Source organism: Anabrus simplex, chromosome 14 (genome assembly GCF_040414725.1).
Source record: "Anabrus simplex isolate iqAnaSimp1 chromosome 14, ASM4041472v1, whole genome shotgun sequence".
NCBI lineage: Eukaryota > Metazoa > Arthropoda > Insecta > Orthoptera > Tettigoniidae > Anabrus > Anabrus simplex.
Window position 1 is genome coordinate 24,282,339 of NC_090278.1, and position 20,567 is coordinate 24,302,905.

The 20,567-nt window shown below is 42.0% G+C and overlaps 1 protein-coding gene across 4 annotated transcripts in view; it reads left to right on the plus strand.

Annotated features, from left to right (window-relative positions):
- Positions 1-20,567, plus strand: part of NaPi-III (Na[+]-dependent inorganic phosphate cotransporter type III) — a 428,747-nt gene that overhangs the window by 62,039 nt on the left and 346,141 nt on the right. For all 4 annotated transcript variants that reach the window (XM_067158237.2, XM_067158240.2, XM_067158241.2 and 1 more), the window contains exon 2: positions 4,752-4,787. The gene's annotated coding sequence lies outside the window, so the exon portion shown is untranslated. The remainder of the gene's footprint in view (positions 1-4,751; positions 4,788-20,567) is intronic.

Below are 20,567 nucleotides of genomic sequence, written 5' to 3' on the forward strand. Positions count from 1 at the left end.
TGACTGGAATTTGAACACGACGCCATGGTGAGAAGCCGGTCAGGTCCGTTGAGATTAGGTGAGATCACGAGTTTGGTACGAGATTAGGTGAGATCACGAATTTCTTACGAGATTAGGTGAGATCACGAGATTAGGTGAGGTCACGTACGAGATTAGGTGAGATCACGAATTTCTTACGAGATTAGGTGAGATCACGAATTTCTTACGAGATTAGGTGAGGTCACGAGTTTGGTACGAGATTAGGTGAGGTCACGAGATTAGGTGAGGTCACGTACGAGATTAGGTGAGGTCACGAATTTCTTACGAGATTAGGTGAGGTCACGAATTTCTTACGAGATTAGGTGAGATCACGAATTTCTTACGAGATTAGGTGAGGTCACGAGTTTGGTACGAGATTAGGTGAGGTCACGTACGAGATTAGGTGAGGTCACGACTTTCGTACGAATTAGATGAGGTCACGTAGGAGATTAGGCGAGGTCACGAGTTTGGTACGAGATAAGCACTCTGGTTGTTCGCTGGTGCCAACTCTGTAGAATTGGTCCTGTTTTATGGCGGAACACCCTACCTGACACCAGCCCTATTCACAATTTTGTGTGTGTGTTTTAAGCTTTGGAACTTCTCACCCTTATTAAGCGACGTGACGTTTTACATTCAAAACTTAAAAATCCTACCCAAAAGAATAACATCTGTGTCAGTGAGGAATAACGCAAGTGTAGACACAATGTAACAAGTTTAAAAATGAACTGACCGAGCTCGATAGCTGCAGTCGCTTAATTGCGGCCAGTATCCAGTATTCGGGAGATAGTAGGTTCGAACCCCACTGTCGGCAGCCCTGAAAATGGTTTTCCGTTGTTTCCCATTTTCACACCTTAATTAAGGCCACGGCCGCTTCCTTCCCACTCCTAGCTCTTCCCTATCCCATCGTCGCCATAAGACCTATCTGTGTCGGTGCGACGTAAAGCAACTAGCAAAAAAAATGTACTTAAAGAATAAATATTACTTGAACAATTAGAATTCGTAACAAGAACCCAAAAGAAAGATGTAACATAATGAAAGAAATCATACATAATAGAAAACAACAAAAAGTGATAATTGTACATCCCTAGAAATAGGTCACAGTCAGGGATTATGTGAATCATTTAACTCATTGGGAGGAACACAAACATCCAGTCTCCAAGTCAGGGGAATTAACCGGATACTGTTAAAATCCCCGACCCGGCGGGGAATCGATCCGAAGACCTCGACGCCGAGAAGCAGGACTTTAGTCGAGATTCGGTAGCACCATACAGTGTTTCTCAGGTTCTATGAGATAAAACGTTGGAGAGACATAGATTGAGCTTCTGGAAATCGGCTGACAGTAGGAGTTACTTCTTCCTGGCCTTTTCTCAGGTATTTGGGGCCGGTACATTTTTATGGCCGGATGCCCTTCCCCATGTGAAAGGTATCCACTATTGCCTGTCTCTCTGGTGGTTGATAGTGTGAACATGAAGACGAACACAAAGATCCTGTCCCCGAGCCAGATAATCAGTAAGACGCGGCTAAATTTCCCTACCCGATTGGGAATCAAACTCAGGACCCTCTGAACCGGGCCGTTACGCTGACCATTCAGCTAAAAAGTCGGACGAGTTGGTTCCATAGATGATGGCAAAAATTCAGTAAGATCGTAAAACGTTCAGGAGATTGCGAAGATGGGTGAGATTCGCCTTGGGTGTTATTTTTTACTTTTAGGGATTTTTAGAGGTGTCCTGTTTCATGTACAGTAAAAGAAAAGGAGACCTGCACAGAGCTATCTGCAGTACAGTTTAATAGATCGACTGGGTACCCATTTTATCGCCGCTGCGAGTTAAAACTGCACTGCTCACACTCATTCAATCAACTGTACATGATGCGACAGATCAAGTCGCCGAGTTATTTAAATAAATTGAGTTGCTCCAGACAGTGAGAGATTCAATTGTGATGTTGGCGTGCACGTGTTCAATCAAGTACATATTGTTCAGCGGAAAGCTGTGGGGAGGTAATGGCTCGTATTGTGCTTAAACAAGATCGTGATTTTTTTTTTCACTGACCTGACGATTTTCTAGTCCACGTGCTATTCTACATAATATGAATGTTTGCTAAGGAAAACAAATTAAGTTGATATTTTTCCATTAATGACGGTTATTCTCTGCAATTTCTGGAGCAAGCAAGTCTGTCTTGATGTCCTAGAAGATTGCTTCTAGGTCTAGTAGATTATGAATGATGATGATGATAATAATAATAATAATAATAATAATAATAATAATAATCGTCTTCTTCTTCTTCTTTTCTAGCCTATTTCAATCCACTGCTGGATATAGGCCTCTTCCATGTGCTTCCATCGTCTTCGGTCTTGAGCCACTTGGAACCAGCGTGTTCCAGCCAACAGCTTTATGTCGTCGAGCCATCTCTTCAGGGGTCTTCCAATGCCTCTCTTATGTCCTCATGGTCTCCAGTGAACAATACTAGAGGCCCACCTGTTGTAGTCTTGTCGAGCTACGTGTCCTACCCATTGCCATTTTAGTCTTGCTACTATCTCTAGGATGTCTGTTACATTAGTTCTTCTCCTGATGTCCTCTGAACGGATCTTATCCCTAAGGCTGATGCCTAGCATCTGTCGCTCCATGGCTCGTTGTGTTCGCTGAAGCTTACGAGCACTTTCCTTCCTTCAGAGTCATCGTTTTCAGACCGTAAGTTGTAACTGGCAGCACGCACGTATTATAAACCTTGGTCTTCAGGTTAATTGGAACATCCTTGTTGGTGAGGATGAATCTTAGTTTTCGGAATGCAGTCCAACTCATACCTATTCTGCGAGGAATTTCTGCACGTTGGTTGTCTTTTCCAAGTTTTATCTTGTGTCCAAGATAGATGTACTCATCGACAGCTTCTATATATTGGTTTCCCATTTTAAGTGGTCGACTCTCTGGGCTTAGAATTTTCGTTTTATCAATGTCCATTTCCAAACCAATCTTAGCAGAAGCAGTTTTTAATTCTTGGATCATGCTTTCTAGCTCATCTAGATTTTCACTTATGAGCACAATGTCATCGGCAAAACGCAGGTGGTTCAAATATAACCCGTTGATTTTTATTCCTGTATTATCCCAATGAAGGGTTTTGAATACATCTTCCAAGGCAAGGGTAAACAGCTTTGGAGAGATTGTGTCACCTTGTCGAACTCCTTTGCCAACTGGGATTTTATTGGTGATGAGGTCTTCGTCCACTCTGACTACCATTGTTGCTTGATCATAAATGTTTTCCAGAAGCTTTATATACCTTGAGTTTATCATGGCATTTTGAAGTGCCTTCATGATTGCCCAGATTATTATTATTATTATTATTATTATTATTATTATTATTATTATTATTCTCGTGTCAGATACATCAAAAAGAAAACAGTTACAATAATTTCAAGTAACATTTAAATAATCTTGGACCAATACAACGCTACTTCGAGTCCTCTCTTCGTAGCTCGATGCAGGTCATCTTGCGTGCACAAGGATGGACACAGCGGACACTGAAGCATATGCTGGATGGTTTGATCTTCTCCGCACTCACACTTAGTGTTGTCGCCATTGATGAAGCCCCATCTTGCCAAGTTAACTTTGGACCTTTCCACTCCTGATCTCAACCTATTGAGAGATTTCCAGATTGTCCAGCTCTCATTGCAACCGGGTGGCAAACGTTCCTCAACCGCCATCTGCTCAGAGCCTTGGGGGATCTTCGTCTTCCATAGCTGTATCCTTGCCTTCTCAGCTGGTACTATAAGTTCCCTGAGATGTTCGTAGGAAGCTCTTCCTAGATTTCAGTCTCTCTACTGGAAGCTCATGTCCATGCAGTAGATGAGTACTTTCGTGCTTAACCTTTGTCCTTTCCTTATTTGCAGCTACTTCTCTTCGCACACCGGGTGGTGCTATCCCTGCAAGACGATAGAGCTTTTCAGTTGGAGTAGACTTTAGACAACCTGTAACAAGTCTGCAGGTCTCGTTAAGATAATAATAATAATAATAATAATAATAATAATAATAATAATAATAATAATAATAATAATAATAATAATAATAATAATAAATGTCTAGTACAAGCTGAATAAATCAGAAGTACTGGAAAGAAAAAATATACGGAAAATACTCGGTCCGCTAAGAACTCTGGAAATCAAGAAGTAATGATGAAATATAGCGGAACATAGAAAACAGAAACAATGCGGAAGAGCCGAGTGGTTTTTTTTTAAATACAAAATGGATGACAAATGCTGGGGCTGCACCTTAATAAGCCCACGGCCACTTCCTTCCCACTCTTTTCTTATCCCATCGTCGCCATAAGACCTATCTATGTCGGTACGACGTAAAGCCAATTTAAAGAAAAAAGATACTAGCCTGAGTCTTTGTAACTTTCTATATCATTATGTATCAGAAGCTGAGGGTTGTCTAAAATGTTCTTGTACTCCCGAAGAAGAGCGTTGTTCCGCCGAAGGTCTGCAGGAGGTAGGCCTGTATGACTCAAGATTGGTAACCAGAAGGTGAGCGTTGTTCTTACAGTTGCACTGATAGTTCGCATTGTTCTGTCTAGCTGAGTGTCACCTTTTCTTGTGAGAGCGCTGGAGAACAATATTCTGCCACTGAATAGATCAATCCAGGTGCAGTGATGCGCAGAAACCCCATGTAGTGCCACATAACTTATGGAGGATATTTTTTCTGGTTCTTATCATAATATTAAAAGTTACTTTATCTTTGTTGCAGGTTCCATCGTTTTTGGTACCACTTCATCATTTCAATGTGAGTACAGAACTTACGTGGTTTTATTTATTTATTACTAGATTTTTAAGTATTCAAATTAAGTCTGACTCCCTTAGTGGCGCAACTCGAACCATCGCTCTACGTTTTCACTCTGTGAGAAAAAGTTTTAAGTGTGGCAGTCCACCTGATGAGACGAAACACTTGTTATTTCACGATTGAATACTTTCAAAATGAGCCGATAAGATATTGTTAGGGGAGGTTGACTTTTCGTGACGATAGGACCTATTGCGTGACATGTTTATAAAGGACTGTAGGCTACTTTTGTATTTTCATTTTTCATTGCCTCTAAACTACTTTTATCTAGTTTAAAAACCATTAAAAATGCGAAATGTTTACCAAACATTCCATCTTTTCAAATAAAACTTTATTTATGTTTTCTATTTTTCTTCTGGAAACCTTAACCAAGGACTTTATGCCCTCTTGGACTGCCTACAACTGCTGTTGGTCGTTAAGAGTGTATCCAAGCAGCTCTGCAGTGTATTTGGAATCTAGCAAGATGTGAGATATATCCGTAAGTGATAGAAGAACACGGATGATGGAACAAAATGTTCAAGTATGTTCTTCATCAGACTCACAGATTCATGAACATAAATTCATTTTGTATATTTTCTTTTCATTATTCTGATTTTGCAAATGTAAATTTGTACGTATTTCTTTAGCCTTTATAAATTTACTATGTAGTTTTATTGAACTTGTTGCATTCTATTTTACTATTAGCTATATGCAGTGAGATTTTAATTTCACGTTAATGTTATGAAAAGCCATTACCTACTAATCAGAATTAACTCAAATTCTGTTTTTCTTCAAAATCCTAAATTACACATGTATAAACGCCGTGGTTGCTGAAGATCTGATTTCAAAACTTCAAAAGTCACTACAGTGTTAGATGTCCTTCGGAATATTGATGGCTTTGGTTCTTTTATATCACCTATATTTGTCGATCGCAAAACATCGAGCAAATTAAAATGTGCTTAATTCAAGTTCTCTTTTATTTACAAACACAGTTTCTTTTCTCAATTCGTGACATTACAGTATGGTTCATTAGATCGTTTTTATTCTCTCGGTACTTTCAGTGATAGTTTGTATGTCTGAGGGTTCAATAGCAATACAGAAACCTGCGTTATAAACTTAGCTTTCCTCCCAGTTGTTTGCAGATTTTTCTTCCTTTCTTAATCTATTTACCCTCCTGGGTTGGTTTTTCCCTCGGATTCAGCGAGGGATCCCACCTCTACCGCCTCAAGGGCGGTGTCCTGGAGAGTGAGTTGGGAATACAACTGCGAAGGAGGACCAGCACCTCGTCCAGGCAGCCTCGCCTGCTATGCTGAACAGGGGCCTCGTTGGGGGGGATGGAAATATTGGAAGGGGAAGGGATAGACAACGAAGAGGAAAGGAAGCGACCGGGCCTTAAGTTAGGTACCATCGCGGTATTTGCCTGGAGGAGAAGTGGGAAACCACGGAAAACCATTTCGAGGATGGCTGAGATGGGAATCGAACCCCCCTCTACTCAGTTGACCTCCCGAGGGTGAGTGGATCCCGTTCCAGTCCTCGTACCACTTTTCAAATTTCGTGGCAAAGCCGGGAATCGAACCCGGGCCTTCGGGGGTGGCAGCTAATCATAGTACAGTAACTATTACACCACAGAGGCAGTCTGTTTGCAGATACACAGTAATTATAATAATCCTTTGGCCTCAGTCTTAATATGACGCCATCTAGCTTTCTTGTGCGTCAATTTCGACGCTTTTTACTCTACTGAATGGTAGAGTTGGGCCTGAGTTTTAATAGATTTTGTCGGGTGTTGCCAGCGCCGACGTCGTACGACATGGGAGTGTCGAACGGACTTCTTTCTGCCTCTGCCAGGTTTGACCCGGAGGCCGACACTGATCCAAAGTGCGATAGAACGACATTCTTGCTCTTTTAGTAATAATTGTGTATTATTTGAAGATTAATTCATAGGAAGTATACACTTTGATGTCCTTCAGAATGTTAGTGGATTTTGGTTCTTTGTTCATCAGGTATTTTAAGTATGTGTATTCGGGAGATATTGGGTTCAAACCCCACTGTCGGCAGCTCTGCTGAAGATGGTTTTCCGTAGTTCGCCATTTTCACACCAGGCAAATGCTGGAGTTGTACCTTAATTGAAGCCACGGCCGCACTCTTCTCACTCCTAGCCCTTTCCTGTCCTCTAGTCGCCATAAGACCTATTTTGTCGGTGCGACGGAAAGTAAATTGTTTTTCAAAAAGTCGACATGAACCTACATTTACCGCTCATAAAATGTTCGAGGAATTAAAAACACAATTGAGTGTAACCGTAGAGCTCTCCAACGTCCTGGATGCGATCTGACGCGGTGACAGGTGATTATCAGTCGAGTGTTGTTTGCTATAACCTTAATAGAGTACTCAAGAGGATCCTTAGGGTCTCATATTAATTTTCCCCCCGACGCAGTGTCATTGGTGTGATGTCCGGTTCCATGGCTATATGGTTAGCGTGCTGGCCTTTGGTCCACAGGCTCCCGGATCGATTCCCGGCTGGGTCGGGGATTTTAACGTTAATTGGTTCATTCCAATAGCTCGGGGGCTGGGTATGTGCGGCGTATTCACCATTAGAAATCATCCTATGTAAGAGAAAAAGACCCGCACCAGGCCTCTCCGGAGGCCATACACCATTATTATTAGAGCCCGGAATTTTATGCGTTAATAGGTTAGAATGCAAACTTACTGAAGCGAGAAGCAAGTATAGTCTACCTTCACAACTACTATGCTATGAGGATTCCATAAACATTAGGGGTACGGCCCATCACAACCCCTATAAATTATGTTACTCTTCCTACATTATGGAAGAGCGGGTGGCCAACATTTCATACTAACCAAATTAGTTTGCAGTCTAACCTATTACCGCATGATAATCCGGGCTTTAATTATTATTATTACTGGTGTGATAACGACACGCTCCTATAATCGGCAGTCTTTGATTTGCAGCGGAACTCGTGTTTCTGTCCTGTAAAAGACCCTTAAAAGCAATTAAAGGCGTGTGTTTACAGTAGGCTTCTAGCAGCATGTTGTTGATAATAAAAAGACAATAAAAAGCTAAATTGAATGACGTGATAAAATGTTGAAATGTATAGATTCTATCAAAATCGTAAGTCATCATGTACAGGAAACGTGAGACCAAATATGAATAGATTTGCAGTTAAAAACTGTAACAAATTTAAACTTAATTTTAGTTTTTGCTTTATGGTTACATTTTTAACAAATCAATAAGCTGTGCATCATTGCATTTCCTGAGCAGTCAACAGCATACTATGTAGAAGAGCTAAGTAAGTAAACTTGTGTCCTCATCCCGAGGTGGTGAAGCTCTTTTTAGGCACACCCCCAATGGAGATGAGCTGCATGTACCATTGCAACCACATAGCAGCCCTCCTGCCATTCTTAAATTTCTAGCTCTGGAATCGAACCCGGGCCCGTGAGGGTGGCAGCTAATAACACTAACCGTTACGCTACGGAGGCGGACGTAAAAGAGAACTAATACATTGCTTTCAATACTAGGATACATTGGAGTCGATGTTTCTGGGAAACCCGCTTAGACGGTGTGTAAGACCGCGCTTCGGTACCATTCCGCTAGCTTTGATGCCAGGTACAGTACAGGTACTCACATAAATATTCGGTCACAGAAGACTTTACGTCATGATGCTGAGATATTTAAAATTACAAATTGATTTTAAACAATTTTTATCTTCATTGTAAAGCGTAAGTAGAATATTAAATAAATCCCGTAATTTTAGATTTTTGCAGCAATCATTTATTTATTTATTTATTTATTTATTTATTTATTTATTGACTTTAGCAGTGGCGAAGTTAGGCCCGTGACCCTCTCTTACACTTGACATAATTAATCTACAGATAATACATATATAAAAGAAATGTATATAGATCGTACGTACCGTTTGATTTCAAAGCATAATATTCTTGCGCCACTTAAATATTCCGTCAGTCGTAGGTATGCTAGTATTCATCCGCTGAAATGAGTATTAAAAAGAGAGAAGATCGCATCCTATTACTATCAGTGACAAACCTGTGCTGCTATGCTGTCGTGGTGTACGGAAAAGTCAGATGGGACGCAGAGGAACGAGCACATTTGAAAAGCGACAACTTGTGATATTTCGTCATGCTAAATATCTTACACTGTTGTAACCAAGGTTGAGATTTACAAAACACAACTTTATTATTCGCTTCAAATGCAAAATACACTATTTACACAAATAAAAATGAAATTTAACTTGAAGCAAATGAATTAGGAATCTTGAGAAAGAGTCTATCTTTTGTACACTATATACAAGTTTACAGTATTTACATCCACTTCTATCTAGAAAAGATAGTCCTTGTGATAAGAAAAGTCGATAGTCGAAAACTATCCGAAGTACTGACATAAATGTTTTGGAAAGTCCTTCCTTGCTGAGTTCATAAAAGCAAGTTCAATGTTGGAAGAATTCTTACTTGGCGAAACCAAGGGAGCTTGCATCAATTAAGGAAATATGACGGTATGTAATAGTATGACTGGATATGGGCAGCGGAAGAGGAGCGGTGACCAGAGGTAAGACCTCGTACTGCCAGAAATTCAGTCCACCTGGTCGAAGCACATTTTCAAGAGGAGTAGCCTCCGTGCTCGACGTAGGGTGTATTCTGGAGCTGGACACCGGGGCAAGTGGGCATCTGGACAGGCTGGGAGTTCCTCTTTATAGTACACACACGACTGTTCAGGCACGCGCACTGAGGGCTGCGCGTCGAGGCTAGAAGAATGACACTTGGCGCGCGTGTAGCTGGCTGGCGGAGCGAGAAGGGAGCGCCGGACATACAACATACACATATAAATATTGCTTAGGATGAATATACCACGGAGCACGGTTGGAGACATAATCCGAAGATACATAGTGGAGGACAGAATTGAATCTTTGCCACAAACAGTACGTCCACAGAAACTGAGTGAGCGAGAGAAGAAAATGCTTATGAGGAAGGTAATTAGTCCTCGAAAATTGGCGACCGAACTGCGTCCGTCAACAAGTGAAGATGAGCACCCCAAAAACAGTCAGGAGTGTTGATGTTGTTACAATGGAAGGACAGTCAGAAAGAAAAAAAAACCTTACGTAAATAAAACTAACCGAGGAAAGATTACTGCGAAAAAGATAAAGAATGGTGATATGATGTTATTTTTGTTGTTGAAAGCCCGTTTCTTGTGTACGATACAGAAGGCAGTGTTCGTGTGTGCGCAAGCCAAATACAGAACTAGATAGAAGGAATTGACACCTTAGAGTAAAACACAACGGGTATTTTATCAGCCTTAATTTGAATGGGATGATATATACCTTTCACCAGAGCATTTTACTCGAAATAGGCCGTGTTCGGTTACATACAGTACAGTAGGAATCGTAAAGCTGTCAAGCTCGGATCACACTGGTATCCGGTTGGCCATCTTGTACCCTACTGAACATGCCATAATACGCCGACAGTTTATTTCCACTTAATTTTAATTATTATAAAAATATAACTCATCTCCCATTTAGACACCCGCAGCAAACATTACACATAATTATAGGTTCAGTTGTTTCTGAGAAAAGTGTACCTGCGAAGTACGTGTTCCTATACGCAGATAGGTCCTACGTCGACGATGGGATAGGAAAGAGTTAGGAGTGGGAAGGAAGCGGACGTAGCTTTAATTAAGGTACAGTCCCAGCATTTACCTGGTGTGAAAATGGGAAATCACAGAAAAACATCTTCAGGGATGCTGACGGCGGGGTTCGAACCACTTATCTCCTGAATGGAAATTCACAGCTGCGTGACCCTAACCGCACGGTCATCTCGCATGCTCATACTTTTTTTCCTCTGAGCGAATGTACTGTACATACTACAAAGCGGTTATACATCAAGTATGAGCGCTTGTCCTTTCCACAAGTGATTCAATTGTTCTTTTTTATTTATGACGTACTCGGGCCGGAAAGAGCCGAATAGTTTCGATGTGTCACGAAGTCTCGCGCAATCAATAACTTCCAATCTGTTCTTGTTTATCTGTTTGGCCTCTCTTATTGCTGATATTATGAGTATTGGTTATTAGCTGCCTGTGCGCGACCTTCTCGTCTTCGTGTACCCCACAGTAGTCACGTGACCCGAAATAATAGCCGAATTAGGGAGCGAAATCGGGAGAGAGGGCGGCAGCTGTTCAGAGGTTCTCAAACCTCGTCACTAAACGTTCAATGTACCCTCTATAATACAAACCTCCATAAATGATGTGCAGTACTTAAAATACGTGCTGTAAATAGGACAAGATCGACAAATGAAATAAAATTTACATACAATGTTGAGTATGAAGTGAGATGGATCATCGTAGCGACCTTTTACGACCGGATGCCCTTCCTGACGTCAACTTCGTTCATGAGATGAATGAATGACGTGATATATGATAGTAATAGAGAAGAGGGTGAATCCCAGTGCTGGCACATAACCTACTCCTGTCGAAAAGCATCAAGGGGTCTGCTCAAGGCTTTACCTATCTATCCGACGGTCGAATCACCATCAACAGCGTCATATGTCCTTATTCCATAATGAACACTATGGACAGGTTTGGAATTTAATGCAGTTTTTGTCTCGCTATCAAGTGATTATAAATTGTGTACCACCACCTCCACTACCCTGGCTCCAACATTCTGATGGTGACGGGACTCAAACCAGCTAACCACGGTGTCAGAACACATATACTTCACGCCTTAACGATCATGGCCACCAGGGGGCTTGTATAAAGAATTATGCAATGATAATAAATAGAGGTGAGAATTTAAGGCATGCATAAGTTAGAGGTGTCGTCCAATTTGCGATAAGATAGAATACAAGACTTAATTATTTTTGACGGGTTAAGCACTGTCCCATTTGCGATCACTCTTATCTGTGACAGTCAGGTTGCTGTGAGGGAATTCCCTACTGAAGGACTGGTACAGGAAGACATCTCTCAAGCAACTGGCGAAACTACAGTACATACTAGGATTCTTACGAATCGTATGACCGAGATCGATAGCTGCAGTCGCTTAAGTGCGGCCAGTATCCAGTAATCGGGAGATAGTGGGTTCGAGCCCCACTGTCGGTAGCCCTGAAGATGGTTTTCCGTGGTTTCCTATTATCACACCAGGCAAATGCCGGGGCTGTACCTTAATTAAGGCCACGGCCGCTTCCTTCCAATTCCTAGGCCTTTCTTCTCCCATCGTCGCCATAAGACATATCTGTGTCGGTGCGACGTAAACCAAATAGCAAAAATAAAACAAAAAAATTAAAAAAAACGAATCGTATGTTGAAACTCGTTAAATTACTTATATTTACCGTTTGAGACTGATGAGTTAATATTGGGACTGACAGAATAAACAGGACTCAAACGAACCTTTTATTTAGAGTTACAAGATGGTTATGGGTGTAAAGGCGGTTAAATGAGCTTTAAGAAGTAGGACAAAAGATGGGCGTATTAAAACCGATTTCAAAACAAAGGATTTTGCTGTAACTCTTTGCTTCTTCGATAGTGCTACCTTTTCTGAAGCAGTTGTAACAGTTAACCTACACTTTCTTATACAATAGGGGACACAATTAAATTACTGCTTAAATAATGCTCAAACTGTTCAAACATTCATATTGACACGTTAAGTAAGCAGCTGCTCAAAATATAATTAGCCTACTTTCATCTATCTGTATGTATGTCTACCCCTTACTCTCGTTTCTTGATACCGGGTCGGGATGATATGAGATTTTGCTATATGGAATGTTTCTACGGCCGGATGCCCTTCCTGGCACCAACCTCTGTTGAGGAGCTAATGAAGATGAAATGTGTTATGGTGAGTGAAATTGGGTAAGGGTGGGAGGACTCAGCTCTGGCCTATGAATAGGAACTGTACCGGCATTTGCCTGGAAGTGAAAATATTAAACCACTCTGAGAACAGCCGACGGTGGGGTTCGAACCCACATATTTCCCGAAAGCAGACCTTGGCTCCATAGCCGTAGCACGTTAAAAAGCGCGGCAACTCAGCCTACTTTCACCTGTATAAATAAAATGATAATTTTTGTCTGTCTGCTGGGATTAAATGTACAAGATTCTAGAACTTAATGTCAAGAAAATACTTAGATTACATTGATTTGAAGAAATGATAATTCTATAATGATAAGTTAGCGCGAAAAGGTGGGATTGCATTCGGGAAATAGTGGGTTCGAATCCCATTGTCGGTAGCCCTGAAGATGGTTTTCCGTGGTTTCCTATTTTCACAACAAGCAAAAAAAATGTGGGGCTGTACTTTAAGGCCACGGCCGCTATGTTTCCACTCCTAGCCCTTTCCTATCCCATTGTCGCCATAAGACCTTTGTACGTGCGATGTAAAGCCGGCGATGAAAAACCAATGTCACCAAACATCCCTGACTTTTCCGTAAATTTCTGTAAGAGTATCCATTATATAAAGCACAAGGCTTGCCTTTATTCGTCTCATTGACCTGCATGTCGTAAGTAAGTACGCAGATAACAACATAACAACAAAAGCTACATCAGCGATGGAATAATTACAGTATGTTAAAAACTATAGAGTAATATTATCTCCAAAAACCTTCAAGAGAGAGGTTGTGTGGAGTACGCCCTAATTAGCAGTCCCCCTGCTGCATGGACGTTGGAAAACCCCGATAGGCTGCTGATAATTTTGCAGTGGTCGCAAATGGGCAACGAACAGATCTTTCTTCACATTCTTGCTTTCCACAGTAATGGGAGTGATCGCAAATGGGACAACTTTTGCTGTGATCGCAAATGGGACACAACCAAGTTAGAATACAAACGTATTGAACAAGACGCAAATGTTTTCTACCCGTTCAACAGTTCTGCTGTGAGATTTGTATAACTATTAGCGATGTGAACTATCAGAACCCCTAAAATGTATGCAGCTCACCAACAGGAGTGTAGAACGGCTAGATGTAACTTGCGCCTTGTTCATATTCGTTTGCATTCTAACCTGTTAGTGCCTGCAATATTTATCTCTAATAATAAAAAAACACAGCACTTTTAACGACGCGCTGGACGTTAGGCTCAATAGCAATATGACTATGAATAAATAGTGTTTACTGTTAATTCTGTTAGTCAGAAATTTTAAATCATCCAATTTTCAATGGGATGGGTGTGCTTGCATGATGCGACACAGTTGTCTGATGTCTGGCAGTCCAGGTAAAATTGTCAAGCGAGGTCTGGCTCGACATTTCCTTTACTGCGGGTACCGTACTAAAGTTTAGGTATACCATGGATGAAAACGCGCTCTTGCATCGACCAGTTATGGTGAAGCGGATCGTGAACTTGATGACAGTGTCAGCGATATGAGGATGTTGAACTTCCTTCGTATTTCTTCAACATTTCCCTCGAAGGTTGCTCATTACCACGCTGATAGTTCGCGTACCACAGTAATGGCAGCCGTCAGTCAGTACATTCTTTCTCCCTACTTGGGTGATATTAAGGCATTCAAGACCTCGGCTTTGAACTCTTATGACCCCGTTCTATAATTCCTTTGTTTTTACTTCATTGTTCCAGTCATCTTTTTTCTCCTCATTTCGATGTTCATTATCATACCGAGCGAGTTGGCTAGGTGGGTCGAGCCACTTAGCTTGCGTTCGGGTTATAGTGGGTTTGAACTCCACTATTGGCAGACCTGAAGATGATTTTTCGTGGTTTTCCATATTTACACTTGAGGTCATGGCCGCTTCTTTCTTATTTTATCGTTGCCATAAGACTCCTGTCAGTGTGACGTAAATCAAATAAAAAAGATAGTTCATTATCGTTTGGGGCCAATGTTTAGTGCTTTTGTACCTTATGACAGCAATCACCATCACCATCGTTACCATGACGACTGAACAGTATTTCCACGTCAGCCGTTGATATATAGCATGTATAAAATTGGAAGTTGTATTTTGTTACTTATACTTTTAAATAAAATTGATATTTCCTGGGATAATAATTATTGGTTTACGGCCATTTGAGACCACGTTAAGCAACTATCACACATAACTGGAAGCCTTTTTAAAAAAAATGCTATTTGTTCGGGGCTTCGACCTAGAAAGATCTTTTGCCCCTACTTGCACCATATGTGAGGAACCTGCGTGTATTTTGTAAATAGCGGAAGTGTAACGTGTTGAATGTGAGGAAAGGAACGTTAAGGACGACACAAGCACCCAGTCCCAAGGCCAGGGATATTAATCATTTACAATTAAAAACCCCTGTCCCAACCTGGAATCGAATCCGGGGCCGTCGGGTGACAGGCGGACGCGTTACCCCCTACACCGCGGGGCCGAACAACTGGAAGCCTTCTTTGCAGCCCAAAATCTTTGCCTTCTTTTTCTCGCAGCCTGTCTTCTCTCCTCTGAAATGATGTGGCTTGTGGATTTTAGTGCCGGGAGTGTCCGAGGACATGTTCGGCTCGCCAGGTGCAGGTCTTTTGATTTGACTCCCGTAGGCGACCTGCGCGTCGTGATGAGGATGGAATGATGATGGTGACACATACACCTAGCCCCCGTGACGGCGGAATTAACCAGTGATGGTTAAAATTCGCGACTCTGTTGGGAATCGAACCCGGGACCCCTGTGACGAAAGGCCAGCAGGCTAACCATTTAGCCATGGAGCCGGACTTGTATCCTCTGTCCATCGCCTATTTAGTTTCTGTTCGTCATGGAAGCCTCTGAAGCTGTCGATCACTGATCTATACTTTGTTCGGTTTACGATGTCTTCCCGGTTTAATCCAGACTGCTCAAGATTTTTCTTATCTCCCTGAACTATTTATCGAAAAATATAAAATTTGAGTTTACTTTTCTTCATTCGCTCAATCGGTCTTTCGCTTTCGTGGAATAATTATCCCCTTCCTAGTAACGTATTCTTCTTCTTCTACCGCTTTTCCCCACATCTGTGGCGTCGCGGGTGCGAAGTGTGTCGCACATGTGGATTTGGCCTTGTTTTACATTCGGATGCCCTTCCTGACGCCAACCCTATATGGAGGGATGTAATCACCATTGCGTGTTTCTGTGGTGGTTGGTAGTGTAATGCGTTGTCTGAATATGAAGATGAAAGTGTTGGGACAGACACAAACACCCAGTCCCCGAGCCAGAAGAATTAATCGGAGGCGATTAAAATCCCCGACCTTGCCGGGAATCGAACCCGAGACCCTCTGAACCTAGGGCCTGAATGCTGACCATTCAGCCAGCGAGTTGGACTTCCTAGTAACGTACATTATTATTATTATTATTATTATTATTATTATTATTATTATTATTATTATTATTATTATTATTATTATTATTATTATTATTATTATTTAAGTGCACTATGGAGCGCTAATGACTAGTTCTTTTTGGATGTTCTCTTTCGTTTCCAATGTCTTTTGACACCAGCTAATCAATTTTCCTTTCTCCCGTGTGAGAGTGGTTTTCGGAACTTAGTCATTCTGGGTGGCGGGGTCTAAGAATTAACTATAGTACAGGATTTGGAGCGGTGAGTTTACATTCCCCCAATATCATAATGGCTGGATAACACTGTTATAATGAAGTTTGAATTGAAGAAAATACGTCAGGTGTGTTCGTGCTCACGAGCATCAGGTTAAAGAACGCCTGTGGTTTGAGGCCATCCAAGCCTGAATGATACAGCAGCTACAACAGTGGCGGCCTGCGAGGTGCCAAATTACGGCCCCCGGAGAAGCCTGACGTTCACTTTTCAACACAATCCACATAGTATGTAGCTTTTATTGGAACGCTTCACAGTGTATACTGCGCTGTATACATGATCACTTTGCAAGCATCTACCCATTTTTCTTCACCAGCAGAAACAGGCTTTCAGACTCCGTGTCATCAGCAACCTCACAATTAGACGTGGGTTTTAAAACATGTCTTTTTCTATATTCAGTATTCTCATTAAACAGCATGTGCAGAAGGATGTCAAGCAATTATTTAACGACTATAAAACTATGTTAACAAGATTTTTATGCTCATTCTGCAGAAAGATCATCACACATATTTCAGTAGCATAGATCCCTTTTGCGGCGCTCACAAGTAACCGGTCGTGACAAATGAGCATTCAAAAGAAATAGAATAGACATTAGCAATGACGAATTGCACTTTCATGTCATAAATATCGATAATTTCTTTCAAAAAATGAGTTTTAAAACAGTACGAAGTGTGCGGTTTGCAAATACTGTTGCTGTAGGAAAATACGCGCCATCATTGCTCTCCACTTCACGTTTTGACCCCTGAGACGCTTGTTTTATGTCATTAAGAATGAAAACCTACAACCTGTTTTCCAGTCTATGACCGGGTCAGGGATGAAATGAATGGATCATATATATATAGGCTATTAGTACGATGGGGACGCCACTCCCAAAGTGATTTATTAATGACTGATAGGTGCTATGAAATGATAATGGAGAGTGTTGCTGGAATGAAAGATGACAGGGAAAACTGGAGCACCAGGAGAAAACCCTGTCCTGCCTCCGCTTTGTCCAGCACAAATCTCACATGGAGTGACTGGGATTTGAACCACGGTATCCAGCGGTGAGAGGCCGACGCGCTGCCGTCTGAGCCATGGAGGAGGCTCCCTTATGTCATTATAATATGCTGTAATTATCAGTTAAGAAAAGAATGATAGTAAAACAAAAAAAAAAATACTTCCGGAACTTTCGTCATTATAATAATGCATTCGTCGTTATAATAATGCACTTGCATTTGCTTCCATAAATGTTAAAAAATCAAGGATTATATTAAGTGGTAAGTAAGACTGTCTAATATTGTACTGATTTGTGTATTCCTTTGTTCACCAGGAGGCTACTCCACCACATAGTTTATGAACATGCGAGCTTTCTCCCACGGGTCGCCTAGTTTTATTCTAATTTTGTTTGTGGTCATTATTGTTTTAAGAGGAAGTACTGCATTCTCAGGTCGCTGATGGATTTCTTAAATTAAATTTGGCTCTTGATAGGTATCAGGTTGGCCAACCCTGAGCCTAGTACCATCTATCAATCCAAACGTTACTCGCGTAGATTTCTTAGTCTAAATCCTGCTCTTCCTCTTACTCCTAGGTTTATAACCGGGTCGCGAACTGTAAGTTTGAGACGGATATTTATAACGGTGAACGATGTTCCGGGGGCGTGTGCTCTTGGAAGCTGTTCAGAGTGGAAATTACTGGAACTGTCGGCATTTACAGCATGTCTGACATACGACTGAGGCCTGGTACGCTCTACAGGGTTGCACTGGACGAGGCAGGAACGGCCGTGACTTCACGACCTACAGTGGAGTTCAGTACGCCAGAGAGACATCCTCAAACGGTTGAGGCGCTGGCCTTCTGACCCCAACTTGGCAGGTTCGATCCTGGCTCGTTGAAGGTGCTCAGATACGTCAGCCTCGTGTCGGTAGATCTACCACACCTCGGAGTCTCCGAAAAAACCGTAAAAGTAGTTCGTGGGACGCAAAGCAAACATCAGTGAAAGGTGCTAAATGTGCATGGCGTATGAATAGAATGTTCGATTTGATATATTACTCTACTGCCTCTCAGCAGAGGCAGCCGTACCGAGCTCGATAGCTGCAGTCGCTTAAGTGCGGCCGGTATCCAGTATTCGGGAGATAGTAGGTTCGAATCCCACTGTCGGCAGCCCTGAAAATGGTTTTCCGTGGTTTCCCATTTTCACACCAGGCAAATGCTGGGGCTGTACCTTAATTAAGGCCACGGCCGCTTCCCTCGCGCTTCTAGCCCTTCCCTGTCCCATCGTCGCCATAAGACCTATCTGTGTAGGTGCGACGTAAAGCAACTAGCAGAGATAGCCGTAAGATAAACTGCCACAAAACTACCCTCCCTGTGGCATTGTACCCCTCTTTTCTCAGCGCCTCGTTGTCATGTGAACATGTTTTATTACCCTCGCTGCGAGCGAGTCATTCCATTCAGATTTGAATGCGAACTTATTCAGTCATCATCTACATAAATTCAACTTTCTAGAAGTGCCAAAAAAGAATCAGACCAATACTTTCAGTGGTACGCAACGAATTACATCAAGGAAGAACGAATTTTTAGTGAAAAAACACGAATTTTTAGATAAAGCCATGCACGAGATTTACAATGCATAAATCGTGTTTTGAATTTATTAAGAAAGTTTCACACAATAATTGGTTTTGTCCGACTCATTGGCTGAATGGTCAGCGTTGAGGCCTTCGGTTCAGAGGGTCCCCGGTTCGATTCCCGGCTGGGTCGGTGATTTTAATCGTGCTTGATTAATTCTTCTGGGTCGGGGACTGGGTGTTATTGGTTTTGCGTCCTACTAATTACTTTTCCTTTTTTTTTTTTTTTTACAGAAACACGATATTGAAAAGAAGTTTTAATTATGTTAACAAGACTGCATTCACCATCTACCTTGCTGCTTATGAGATATAACATTACAACAACACAAGCAATGCGGAGGAAGTTACATCCTGGTGTCAAAGTCATCTGTGTACAGGCAATGAAGGTCCTTTTCGGCACTGAGTGGGATGAAGTGGTTAGCTCTGTGCTCCCAGTAATTAACCTGGTACTCGCTGTGTAAACATCAGGGGTATGTGCCGCTTCAGAAGTGGAACAACTCGTTGTTTAAATGTTTCAACTTCCTGACGGGAAATCGAGCGCACGTCCCTCCGGCTAACCACGCCTTTACCGTCTCGGCTAGGCAGGCCCTAATTCACGCATGTCTTCGCGGGGATTCACCTGGTTAAGGCTTCGTACCTCGACGCTTATTTTTAGAGTTCTACCGGGCCAGTTTTAACATTTTTTATGTCGTATAGAAGCTTTGGCTGAATTAATTGCAAAGGTCACTGCAAAATTGAAAAAAAAAAGAACACCGGTTCCTGTATGGAGGAAGATCCAGATGGAAACAGACTTTCAACATATTAGGTCGTGTTACGTACATGTAGTACGTGTTGAAGAGATGTTAAGTACAGAACAAAAATGGCCAACCGGACACCAGTGGGATCCGAACCCACAACCTCCCGATTTCGCGTCGGTTGCTCTGCTGGCCATTTTTGTTCTGTACTTAACATCTCTTCAACACGTACTACATGTACGTAACACGACCTAATACGTTGAAAGTCTGTTTCGATTACAATGCGGTCGTGAAAATTCAATATTCATTGAAGATCCAGATGGTTTATTTCCTCACCAGGGGAGCGGCAGCAAATACTATGACACACTGGAGCGTTGCGGGTAGCATTTCATAGAAAACGACAAGGATTTTTCTCAACAGGTGTTGTGTTACTGCACGACAACGCCAGGCCACACACAGTCAAGAGCACGCGTGAATTGTTAAGGTGCCTCCTTTGGGAGGTACTAGACCATTCTTCCTACAACTCTGATCTGACACTCAGGATTTCCATCTCTTCGGACCGTTGAAGAAGCACCTGATTCAACGTTGATACGGCCGTTCAACTTGTCTTGGCCTGGACTGGAATTCCATTTCGGCATCGATGTCTTGGTGTACCATTGGAACAAGTGCTTGGGCAGTGTTGAATAGTAATGCGTATCAGCGCCCTGCTATTATGTATACTTGTATCTGCCCATAAAATAAAGTTTGTGCGTGCAAGCTCTTGTTACTTTATTTTTTTGAAGCTGCGTTGTACTTCTGGACGTAGAAGTACCTCCGACAGTGGATACTCTGATACACGGGATGTTCGCTACCTTATGCGAGGAGACGGTGCATTGCCTGGGAAAACTTGTTAGAA